At 41.9% G+C, this 12,572-nt stretch overlaps 1 long non-coding RNA gene across 2 annotated transcripts in view; it reads right to left on the bottom strand.

The window, feature by feature from the left end:
- Positions 1-9,555, bottom strand: part of LOC109224529 — a 10,212-nt gene extending 657 nt beyond the window's left edge. Inside the window, exons 1-4 of one of the 2 annotated variants that reach the window (XR_002067705.1) lie at positions 9,184-9,555; positions 8,602-8,657; positions 7,323-7,390; positions 5,876-6,112 (exon numbers count right to left, since the gene is read on the bottom strand). This is a non-coding gene — a long non-coding RNA (uncharacterized LOC109224529). Of the gene's footprint in view, positions 1-5,875; positions 6,113-7,322; positions 7,391-8,601; positions 8,658-9,183 lie in introns of those variants that run through there. The other variant, XR_002067706.1, reaches the window with a different exon arrangement.

Genomic DNA, 12,572 nt, shown 5'->3' with positions numbered 1-12,572 from the left:
ATATATATAATCCTCAACACCAGGCCCTCGACCTCTCTCAATCATCAACCTCACAAGCCACTCGGGCTATCAATAGAACAGGGTGCTCAGCCCAAACAACTTTCATATATTTAAAACGGAGTATTAAAACTGAATCAAAAGTAAACAGGTAAAAATCATGACTGAGGATATTCTTTCAAATCAAATAGTGCGAGGAAACAGTAGAAAAAAGCCCCTAAGGGTCCAAACTATTGGCACACGGCCTAGATATGGCATTCAGCCCAAAACATAGTAATATTTTCCAGAACACAATGATATCAAACAATTTTCAATCAAATACGAAACTTAACAGCCGCACGGGACGGACCAAGTCACAATCCCCAACAGTGCACGACCCCACACTCGTCATCTAGCGTGTGTGTCACCTCAAAGTAGCACAACGATGTGAAATCCGGGGTTTCATACCCTCAGGACAACATTTACAATCATTACTTACTTCGATCCCGATGAACACCAACACAGCGATGCCCTTGCCGCTCGATTCGGTCTCAAATCACCTCGAATCTATCAAAAATCAGAATCATAACATCAATACATGCCAAAGAGACAAAGCCCATGCGAAAATTATCAAATTAAACTCAAAATCCCGAAACTGGCCAAAGCCGGCCCCTGGGCCCACGTCTCAGAATCCAATAAAAATCACATCAACGAGATCCTTATCCTCCCATGAGTCTATACATATCAAAAACATCAAAATCGGACCCCAAATGGCCCCTCAAATCCCTAATCAAAGTCTCAAGTTCCAAGCCTAAATTCCCAATTCATTCTCCAATTTTTCCCACAAATTCCCTGATAAACAATGGAATAATCACCATAAACACGAGATACAAGCCCAGGTAGCTTAGCTCTCTGATTGGATCTCCAAAATCGACCAAAAATGGGGGAAGAATGACAAAAATTCGCGAAGGAATTCTTATATAGTTTCTGCCCAGGGATTCCGCACCTGCGATCCCATAAGCGCATATGCGCTTTCACTTCTACGGATTTCACTTGCCTCACCAGGTCTCGCATCTGCGGCCGCTTCACCGCTTCTACGGCATCGCAGATAATGTTTTCCAAGCCGCACCTGCGATCCTACATGCACTTGCGCCTCTCTTCCGCTCCAGCGGAGCTCGAACCTGCGGTCCCCAATCCGTAGGTGCGGATATGACAGAAGCAGCAATACCAGCTGCAATTTCCGAAGTTCAAACTCTTCGAAAACTATCCGAAATAATCCCGCGCCCCCGAGACCTCAACCAAAAATACGAACAAGTCTTATACCAATATTCAAACTTGTACCAACCTTCGGAACACCTAAAACAACATCGAAACATCGAATCAACCACGGATTCAAGCCTAAGAACTCTAAAAGTTCCGAATTTCGCTTTTGATCAAAAAGTCTATCAAACATCGTCCGAATGACCTAAAATTTTGCACACACGTCACAAATGATACAACGGACCTACTCCAACTTCCGAAATTCCATTCCGACCTCTATAACAAAATCTCAGCTATCAACCGTACATCGCCAAAATCCAATATTTCCAATTCAAGCCTAAATCTACTCCGGACCTCCAAAACACATCCTGATCACGCCCCTAAGTCCCCAATCACCTAGAGGAGCTAACCAAATCATTAAAATTCAAATCCGAGATCATATACAAAAAAAGTCAAAACATGGTCAAACCTTTCAAATTTAAAGCTTCAACTGAGAATTGTTCTTCCAAATCTATTCTGATTATCCTGGATACCAAAACCAACGATTTACATAAGTTATATAGCATCATACGGGGCTAGCCTCACTCGAGAACTGGCGAGCGAAGTGCAAATGCTAAAAACAACCGGTCGGGTCGTTACATCCTCCCCCACTTAAACATACGTTCGTCCTCCAATGTGCCCAGAGTTGTTCCGAAACCCATCAAATTGCTGTGTGACCTTACCATGCACATACCCGGGGGTGATCCCACGTCACCCAATCTCATATAGGTCAGATAACATAATGTAACTGAAATTTCGCAATCCAACCTAGCCCATAAACCTTAAAACCATATTTCCACTTCTGAAATCATCGACAAGATCAGAATCTCACATCTATACTCTGAATAAGCCCGAACCAGCTGTAACAAACCGTACCTCCAGCCTTAGATGCAATTACATGATATACCACATAGCTCAAACTCTAGTAGCGATAACTTCTGATCACATCAGTTGCTTAGAACAACCGAATATCGATAATAAACCTCTTATCAAATAAAGCCTCATTCCAACACTTCCGTATACTGCCAATGATAAATGAAATACGTAGAAAGTCATAATCATTCCTCAGATCAACCATTCGTGAAGCCACTTCTCCTTTGGCAAGGACCATAGCAAATTTCTGAGCTGAATATCGATACTATCCTTCCAACACGCTGAAATTGAATCCGATAGTACTCATTCTAGATCCCAACGACCTCATCTCATTCAATATGGCCACTCTAGTGACATGACACATCGATACAATCTCAAGCCACAACCCGTGCACCAATAAGCAACAGTCCAAATGTACTCAAATCATGGAAAATGAATCACATGAGAGAACTGTACCGCAAGCTCACCGGTACCATCACAACATGATGCTAAGAACATCACACACTGTAGCACCAGAACACACGAATCTAACCCGAATGATCGTACCTCCACATAACTCCGCTATAATGCGGTAACCCTTTCAAATGCTGGTCTACATCATATACCTCGAGCCACCCTGCTCAAAATCCATAACCATTCAGAATCCAACATCAAGGACCCAGAGTGCATTACCATAACCACGGAGAAGCGAATGACATAACACCACACAACCCGAAAGAACATAACCAATACGCAATCACTCACGCAACACCCAAATACCTATCTCACTCACATTCTGCTCTAAAGCCCAAATGGAATCGCACCATATGTGCATATGACCAATGAATCACCACTCCTCTTAACACAGAAGAGTAACATCATAGATCACTCCAGAACACGAACAAGCTCAACAACAATCGAACGTCACATCTCACAACAATAGCAGTTCGGAGTCAACAAATCCGACCCGGTGCAGAGCACACATCCATGTTGGGCCCACCAACGAACCCCAAATATACTCTGGTCACCCACAACAAATAAATAACTCTTTGAAGGTTCACAGTGACTGAATCATAGCACATACTACCCTCTGACTAACCTTAGCTATTTTCTCACAGTCCACAGTCACAAAACCATCTACTCACGAAAACTCTCAGCCTCCCAATCCATAAAGCACACAAATCACCATATCCGATCCCAACTCCACCGTCCGAATATACAACACATCTCTAATACCCAATCATTCCATGAGAGATACTCCTATAATTCTTCTGTGCCACCAAGCAAACTCGAATATCAGTAGTCAATCCGATAAGAGAGTGCCGCAATAATAATAAAGTATCCTCAACTCAAACACATCGCCCTTTCTAAAATGTACACCCTCATCAAGCCACGCCAATCAGTGATCTTATTTATCTAGTCATCTGAAACTGTCCATGCTAACTAAGAATTTGTGACCTTCCTTTCAAAACTGAACTGTGACCTTACACATATAAATGTCAATCCTACACAACATACCGCATATACCGTACCATCCTAGGATAAACATGAGAACTTCATATCAATTCCAAGCCACAAGCAACTACGTACTCAACTAGCCAAGAACTTTCTAATGATACCATCTAGAAGAAAATCACTATACATCCCATGCTCCTCACGCTCGTAGAAAATATACATCTCTAACCGTGGTAGAAACCATCAAGAACTCTTCGAATTCCATTTGCACAAAACTAAACTGTCAGGACTGAATCCTTCTAACTCAACCAAGCTATGCAGGCCACTAAAACCCAAGAGCATTGCTGCGAAACACCTGTAGAAACTCATTACCTCGTAAGCACCCAAAGAACTAATTATATCCTTAGCATGCCGACCTGGCCTACTACCAAGCTATCCCATCTATCCAAGTTCCTTCTGATTTACCTTCAACTTGATACTTCTTCTCGATATAACACCACAATCCTCGACCCAGACTCACCATACGAGACCCAAGCATAAAGCCACACCATCCTACGGTTCATAAGCCGCTGACTACTCTCTCAAATATCCCCAAAAGCACCACATTCGAAATACTTTCCCTTAAGAGACTTCCTACGAATCTAGAGCCATTACCTTCACCTTCCAAATACTGATATGTAGAATCCATAATGATATAGAAATACCACGAGTCTTGACACCCTCCAATGCAAACCTCAGTTTCTAGCCAAATATACAACCTGAAAATCTTTAATTATTATATGTAACATCTTGAACCCATTAGAACAATTCTCGAGAGTCATCTACTCTACTCAAATTGCAATTAGACCGATCAAATGGACTGGACGACCTGTGCTCCAATAGCACTCCGACACCGTAGAATATAACCTCACCTTAATGCAACCAAGTAACTTCCTGTTCTGTGCACCGTACATCCTTTACCAATAACAACTCAAGTCATTTTGTGATTCTCAATCACCCATAAAGCATAACATAACATTTATTGAAATTTCCTTTACTCGAGCTATCCTCGGTCTCAACCTCCATAAGCCATAACTAATTCAGCAGTATGCCTCAAACTGGAACCAACATAGCACATAACCGTGCAATCAACTAATCAATAGCAGACTCTCCCACTTGGCTCAAAGCCATAGATCAAAACACATAATAACTCATAATGCATATACTCTATTACTGCCATAATACCGTGGTGAGATTAAACTAAATCCTTCATAAGCTCGTGTAACACAAACCATCTAGTACTTCAAATCTTCTGCAAATATCGCATTCACCCTCGTAACAGTTAAGTCCACTCTTTTAAGTGATCCGAATTCAAATTGCAACACATATATTTCAATGATACAAGAGGTCTTCCAACAAACAACAAAAAGGATCACACAAACTTCAGAACACTCCGCATGAGATAACCCACCTGCTTTGCCTCAAACTAACATCTCTGCATACTCTCCCATAATCATACTATTACTCGATCACTTACCCTTCCTAAATCTGAACTTACCCCACGACGTGGAGTTTACTTCATTCCACAACTAGATAACACGAAAAGATCCTTCAACACACCCATAACTCAGGGCTACATATCAAACCAAGATGAAAATCAAGCACCAAATCATTCTTCCTACCCTCAAGTAGACTCTTCTTATTACATCTAAATCATATGAACACATCACGCAGTCACATCATGCTCATCACATAGCCATCCAGCCATCACTTCCACTAATAGGGACACTATAGGATATATAAGTCCAAAAGCACGTGCTCACACAATCAACACCTCAGTGCTCAAGCTACAAGCAAAGCCCGGCCTCAAGTCCTCCAGACTGGCCAAACATCAACACACAGAATTTACATCTCGCCCCTCGACCAGGGAATCACAAGCTGTCAATGCACAGCTGATACCGAGCATTCATGCGCGCATACAGACGCGTGGAAGGAATTTTAGGAGTTACATTTCAAGCTGAATCAATGACGCACGATAAAAATTCAAGAATGTGAAGTTTTCCTAAGGGTTCTGCAGCCTCATGAAGATAAGTATAGATGTCTCCGTACTGATCCGCAAGACTCTACTAAACATGCTCATGACTCAAGAGACCTATGTAATCTAGGCTCTGATACCAACTTGTCACGACCCCAAATCCCCTGGTGGTGATGGCGCCTATCACAGAACTAGGCTAGCTGAAACAACACGAATAATACAGAAGATCTTTTGTAGACATTGTATTTTTCTAAAACAGATTAAACCTCAAATCTTTCATATTAATATGTATCAACAAAAATACGTGGAATCAAGTATGTAAATACATCAACCCAGCCGGAATTTGGTGTCACTAGTCATGAGCCACTAAACAGAATTCAACACTATCTGCTTAATACAATATAAGACTGAAATATAAAATAATAAGGATAGGGAGGGGAAGGCAAGACTGCGAACGCCGTGCAGCTACCTTACTATCTCCAATGAACTTGCCACCGAGCTTAGAAATTTCTGGATCTGCACACAAGGTGCAGGGAGTAATATGAGCACGCCAACCCAGTAAGTAATAAAAGTAAATAATGAATGAGCAATAATAAATCACACAAACCACGTCATAGCACCACAGTGGGTACAGTATGTTTCCAAAATAGGATACAAATCATATCATCTCGTTAAAACTCCGATATCAATGAAAATTGTTCAAAACATTTGTTTAACATTTTCTATAGAGGCTTAGTATAAAGATGAGTGAAATCGGTAATTTAATTCAACATATTCAATATAGACTCACTTTAAGGAGAAGTGAAATCAGTAATTTCATAAAAACAAGCCCCTCGGGCAAAGCATCACTCATATATATAGCCCCTCGGGTAAGCCTCTCAGTCTGTTGAGACTAAACTCTCATGAATCAGCGCTCACACTCAACACTCACGCTCAATAGGTACCTTATAATAACCGCTGCCACATGCAGCCCGATCCATATATCCCTGCGGCGTGTGGCCAGATCCATATATAGTCGACTGCGCTCAGTGGGGGAGTGCAGACTCCGGAGGGGCTCCTACAGGCCAAGCGCTATATTGTTGCGGCTTGCAGCCCGATCCATATACATATCAATATCGCTGCGGTGTGCAGCCTGATCCATAAATATATATAATATTGCTGCGGCGTGCAGCCCGATCCATATATATATATATATATATATATATATATATATATATATATATATATATATATATATATATATATATATATATATATATAATCCTCACCACCAGGCCCTCGGCCTCTCTCAGTCATCAACCTCACAAACCACTCGGGCTATCAGTAGAACAGGGTGCTCAGCGCAAACAACTTTCATATATTTAAAACAGAGTATTAAAACTGAATCAAAAGTAAATAGGTAAAAATCATGACTGAGGATATGCTTTCAAATCAAACAGTGCGAGGAAATAGTAGCAAAAAGCCCCTAAGGGTCTAAACGGTTGGCACAAGGCCCATATATGGCATTCAGCCCAAAACCTAGTAATATTTTGCATAACACAATGATATCAAACAACTTTCAATCAAATACACGACTTAACCGCCGCACGGGATGGACCAAGTCACAATCCCCAACGGTGCACGACTCCACGCTCATCATCTAGCGTGCGTGTCACCTCAAAGTAGAACAACGATGTGAAATCCGGGGTTTCATACCCTCAGTACAACATTTACAATCATTAATTACCTCGATCCGGACGAACACCAACACCATGCTGCCCATGCCGCTCGACTCGGCCTCAATTCACCTCGAATCTATCCAAAATCAGAATCATAACATCAGTACATGCCAAAGAGACAAAGCCAAAGCGAAAATTATCAAATTAAACTCAAATCCCGAAATTGGCCAAACAAGGCCCCCCGGCCCACGTCTCGGAATCCAATAAAAATAACATCAATAGAATCCTTATCCTCCCACGAGTCTATACATATCAAGAACATCAAAATCGAACCCCAAACGGCCCATCAAATCCCTAATCAAAGTCTCAAGTTCCAAGCCCTAAATTCCCAATTCTTTCTCCAATTTTTCCCAAAACTTCCCTGATTAAACAATGGAATAATCACCATAAACACGAGATACAAGCCCAGGTAGCTTACCTCTCTGAAACCACTTGTGTTCCCTCCTGAAATCACAGCTTGGAGCTCCAAAATCGACAAAAAATGGGGGAAGAATGACCAAAATTCGCGAAAGAATGCTTTTATAGTTTCTACCCAGGGATTCCCTGCGATCCCATAAGCGCATCTCCGCTTCCGTTTTTGCGAAAAGATGTCCGCTTCTGCGGATTTCACTTGCCTCACCAGGTCCCCCATCTGCGGCCGCTTCACCACTTTTGCGGCATCGCAGATGCGGTTTCCAAAGTCGCACCTGCGGTCCTACACGCACCTGCGCCTCTCTTCCGCTCCTGCGGAGCTCGCACCTGCGGTCCCCAATCCGCAGGTGCGGATATGACAGAAGCAGCAATACCAGCTGCAATTTCCCAAGTTCAAACTCTCCGAAAACTATCCGAAATCATCCCGAGGCCCTCGGGACCTCAACCAAAAATACGAAGAAGTCTTATACCACTATTCAAACTTGTACCAACCTTCGAAACACCTAAACCAACATTGAAACATCGAATCAATCACGGATTCAAGCCAAAGATCTCTAAAACTTCCGAATTCTGCTTTTGATCAAAAAGTCTTTCAAATCTCGTTCGAATGACCTAAAATTTTGCACACACGTCACAAATGACACAACGGACCTACTCCAACTTCTGAAATTCCATTCCGACCCCTATAACAAAATGTCACCTATCAACCGAAAAATGCCAAAATTCCAATTTCGCCAATTCAAGCCTAAATCTACTCCGGACCTCCAAAACACATTCCGATCACGCCCCTAAGTCCCAAATCACCTAACGGAGCTAACCAAATCATAAAAATCCAAATCCGAGATCATATACAAAAAAGTCAAAACTTGGTCAAACCTTTCAAATTTAAAGCTTCAACTGAGAATTGTTCTTCCAAATCTGTTCCGATTATCCTGAAATCAAAATCAACGATTTACATAAGTCATAAAGCATCACACGGGGCTAGCCTTGCCCGAGAATTGGCGAGCGAAGTGCAAATTCTCAAAACGGCCGCTCGGGTCGTTATAACTCCACAATTTCCAACATCCTGCCTTCATACAAAATAAAATGGCAGAGTTAAACATCATAATTACTACCCTCATTCAAGTGAACAAAGAGCTGGACTCTTTCAAAAATAGATATTCCCAAATAGCAGTTGAATTCGAAAGAATACTACACTTAAAATCGACTCAGAACATAGACTATTACTTAAACATGGTATAATCTCCAATCATGAAATAATTGTGCGAGCAGATATCAATGAACATTCGACCACTTCTTTTTTTTAAAAATAATCAATATAACAAAACAACAAGGAATCCAAACAATTTACACAACCAGAACATGCCGAGTCTAAGTGAACAAACACAAATATGGAACACAATACAAAATTTCTCAGATTATATTTGAAAAGTAATTTTCAGCTGGATGTGTACATACCTAAGAGCAGAAAAATAACAGGCCACGACCGAAACCCGATACAGCAACTTGTACCGGAAAGCCTCAACTCTATTTTTTGCCTCCTTGTGAGCATATACGTTAGCTTTCGCCGAGAAAAGAGTCGTTGGGATTTTGCCGGTTAAGCTCGCCAGCGGGGGGCGAAGATGGAAAAGGGAGGTAGCTCTGTTCGTTCTTTAGTAACTAGGATCCTATTTTTTTGCTTGCTGCCACCGATTCTTAGCTTAGAAATTTTTAAGATTTGCTTTTTTTCTCTTTGTTTAACAATTCTCAAAGTCTGCCGCTGGTTTCATTTTTGGAGGAGAAAGGATAGTTGCCATTTTTTTGTCCTAGGAATTTTTAGGGTTTTTATCACCTGCCTTTAGGTTTTTGTCAAGTAGCTTTTTAAGGAGAGAGAATTAGGGTGGGGTAATGGGCTTGAATTTAGGAAATTGAGTTGGACCATGTCTTTTGTGTTTAAATTTAGGCTAAGAAGACGAAATAATATAATGTATCTATAAAATGTAAAAAACACTCTTAATTAAAATAAACTAATATAAAACTAAATACTAAAAGTGAAACTAATTTTTGTATTTTCAAATGTTATAATTGTCACGACCCAATTCCCGAACCCGGTCGTGATGGCGCCCCTCGTGAAGACAAGGCCAGCCAGAACAAACGAAACACCTCTTTTAAAGAATTACATAACATAAGCAAATCTAAAACAGGTTTTAAGATAGCCATAATTGCGGAAACAACGATAATAACAAGGGAAAACCATCCCGACACAGCCCAAACCGGGGTGTCACAAGTCATGAGCTACTACAGGATCTGCTATAAGTCTACAAGGTATGAAGTCCGATACAATAGTCTGAAGAAAACATAAATGATAGAGGAAAGGGGAGACACGGGGCTGCGGGCGTCAACCACTACCTTGTAATCTCCAAATCACTGCCTGGTCTGGAAGGATCTGCGCCCAGGAACGGACTCTGCTATGCCTTTGCACACACGGTGCAGGGAGTAATGTGAGTACTCCGACCCAGTGAGTAATAATTATAAATAATGACCGAAAGCATGAAAACACATCAAGGCACAAAGCAATTCTATATCAGGCAGTAAATCACTTAAAGCAGTAAAACCGTGAAGAATCAAATGAAATAACTTTTAAAAACAGGTAATTGAGGTAAAACAATAGATAAATAGCAAGTAGAAATCTGTCCCTCGGGCTCAGTATCAGTCGCTCAGAACAGTATCAGCCCCTCGGGCTCAATATCAGTCGCTCAGAACAGTATCAGCCCCTCGGGCTCAGTATCAGTCACTCACCATAGTATCAGCCCCTCGGGCTCACTCTCAGATCATATGGGTACCTGCACTCACTGTGGGTGTGCAGACTCCGGGGGGGCCCCTTACGGCCTAAGCGCTACATCAAGCCACCTCGTTGCATCATCACTCGGCACTCGGCCTTACATCACTCGGCCTCCCATCACTCAAGCCACCTCGTGGCGTGTAAAGTATCTCATATCACTCAGCATATCCCCACATATGGCTCTCGGCCTCACTTAGTCCAGAAATCATCACAAGCCCCTCAAGCATCAGTAAAACAGTAGTGCGCAGTCCAAACAACATTGGAAATATCATTTAAGTCTAAAAATTCAAGTAAAAATGGCTGAGTTTGTAAAACAGTATTAATAAATAGGACTGAGTTCAAGTAATATGTCAAAATAGTGAGGAAACAGTGATAAAAGTCCATGAAGGATTCAAGTAGTCGGCATGAAGCCCAAATATGGCGATAAGCCCAAATCATGATGCTAACGAACAAGTCTCAGTCAAATACGCGGTAAAAACATCAATCGGGACGGGCCAAGTCACAATCCCCAATACTAAACAACTCCGCGCTCGTCATTAAGCGCGTGTTTCACCTCAATATAGTACTACGTTGTGCAAATCCGGGGTTTCAAACCCTCAGGACATCATTTACAATCACTACTCACCTCAAGCCGGCCAAAACTCTAGCTCGCTATGCCCTTGCCTCTCAAATCAGTCTCCTCACACGTCAAATCTGATCAAAACCACAACGAATATGTCACAATAGGCTAAGGGAACAAAACCTAATCGAAAATAATCAAAAAACATCAAAAATCCCGAAATTTGCAAAACACGAGCACCGAGCCCACTTCTCGAAACTCAAAAATTTTCACATCAACGGGTTCCTTATCTTGCCACGAGTCTATACATACCAAGAACTCTCACATCCGAGCTCAAATGACCCTTCAAATCCCAATTTAAAAATCTCAAAATCCCAAGCCCTAGTTCTTCCAATTTTAGCCAAGTTTCCATGAATTTCAGGGTAAATTTCACATAATAATCACATTTTTAGTTCATAGAACTTACCTCCAATCAATCCTCTTCGAAACCCTCTTCAATTTCTCCCAAATAGCTCTCAAAATGCCCAACAATGTAGGAAAATATGACTTAGCTCGCGGAGGAAGTGTTTTAAAAACTATTCTGCCCATTTCTGATTTTCTTCTATGCGAACGCGATGGCCCCCTCGCGTTCGCGATGAACAAATATTCCTCTGACCAAAATTACCCTTCGCGAACGCGATGCCCTAGGTCCCTGAACCTACGTGAATGCGGTCACTGAATCGCGAACGCGAAGAACAACCAAACGACCTTCCGCGAACGCGAGACCCAACGCGAACGCGAAGAACAATTTTCAGGGACCCCAACTTCCTTCTTCGCGAACGCGGCCCCAGGCACGCGAACGCGAAGGCCAAAATAGGACTGCACCTGCTGCTGCATTTTCTGCAAATTTTCCAAGTTCAAAACTTCTCGTTAGCCATCCGAAATCACCCCGAGGCCCTCGGGAACTCAACCAAAAGCACCAACACATCCTAAAACATCATTCAAACTTGCTCCAATCTTCAAAACACCTCAAACAACACAAAAACCATCAATTCTAATCGAATTCAAGCCTAAGTTCTTCAAAAACTTCCGAAACACGCATTCGATCAAAAACCTAACCAAATCACCTCTGAATGACCTGAAATTTTGCACACACATCCCAAATCACCTAACGATGCTACTGCAACTCTTGGAATTACATTCCGACCCTCTGATCAAAATCTCACCTACCAACCGGAAATCGCCGAAATACTAACTTCGCTAAAACAAGTTAATTCCTACACCGGACCTCCAAAACCATTTCCGATCGCACTCCTAAGTCACAAATTATCTCCCGAAGCTAACCGAATCACCGGAAATCACACCCGAGCCCTCTAACACATATGTCAACATTCGGTTGACTTTTCCAAACCAAAACTTCCTTAAAGAGACTAAGTGTCTCATTTCCTACCAAAACCAGTCCAACTCAAATCGACTACACATGACACG

This window comes from Nicotiana attenuata, chromosome 3, assembly GCF_001879085.1.
Source record: "Nicotiana attenuata strain UT chromosome 3, NIATTr2, whole genome shotgun sequence".
Taxonomy (NCBI): Eukaryota; Viridiplantae; Streptophyta; class Magnoliopsida; order Solanales; family Solanaceae; genus Nicotiana; species Nicotiana attenuata.
The sequence above is the reverse complement of the archived record's forward strand: the minus strand, read 5'-3'. Positions and strand labels throughout refer to the sequence as shown.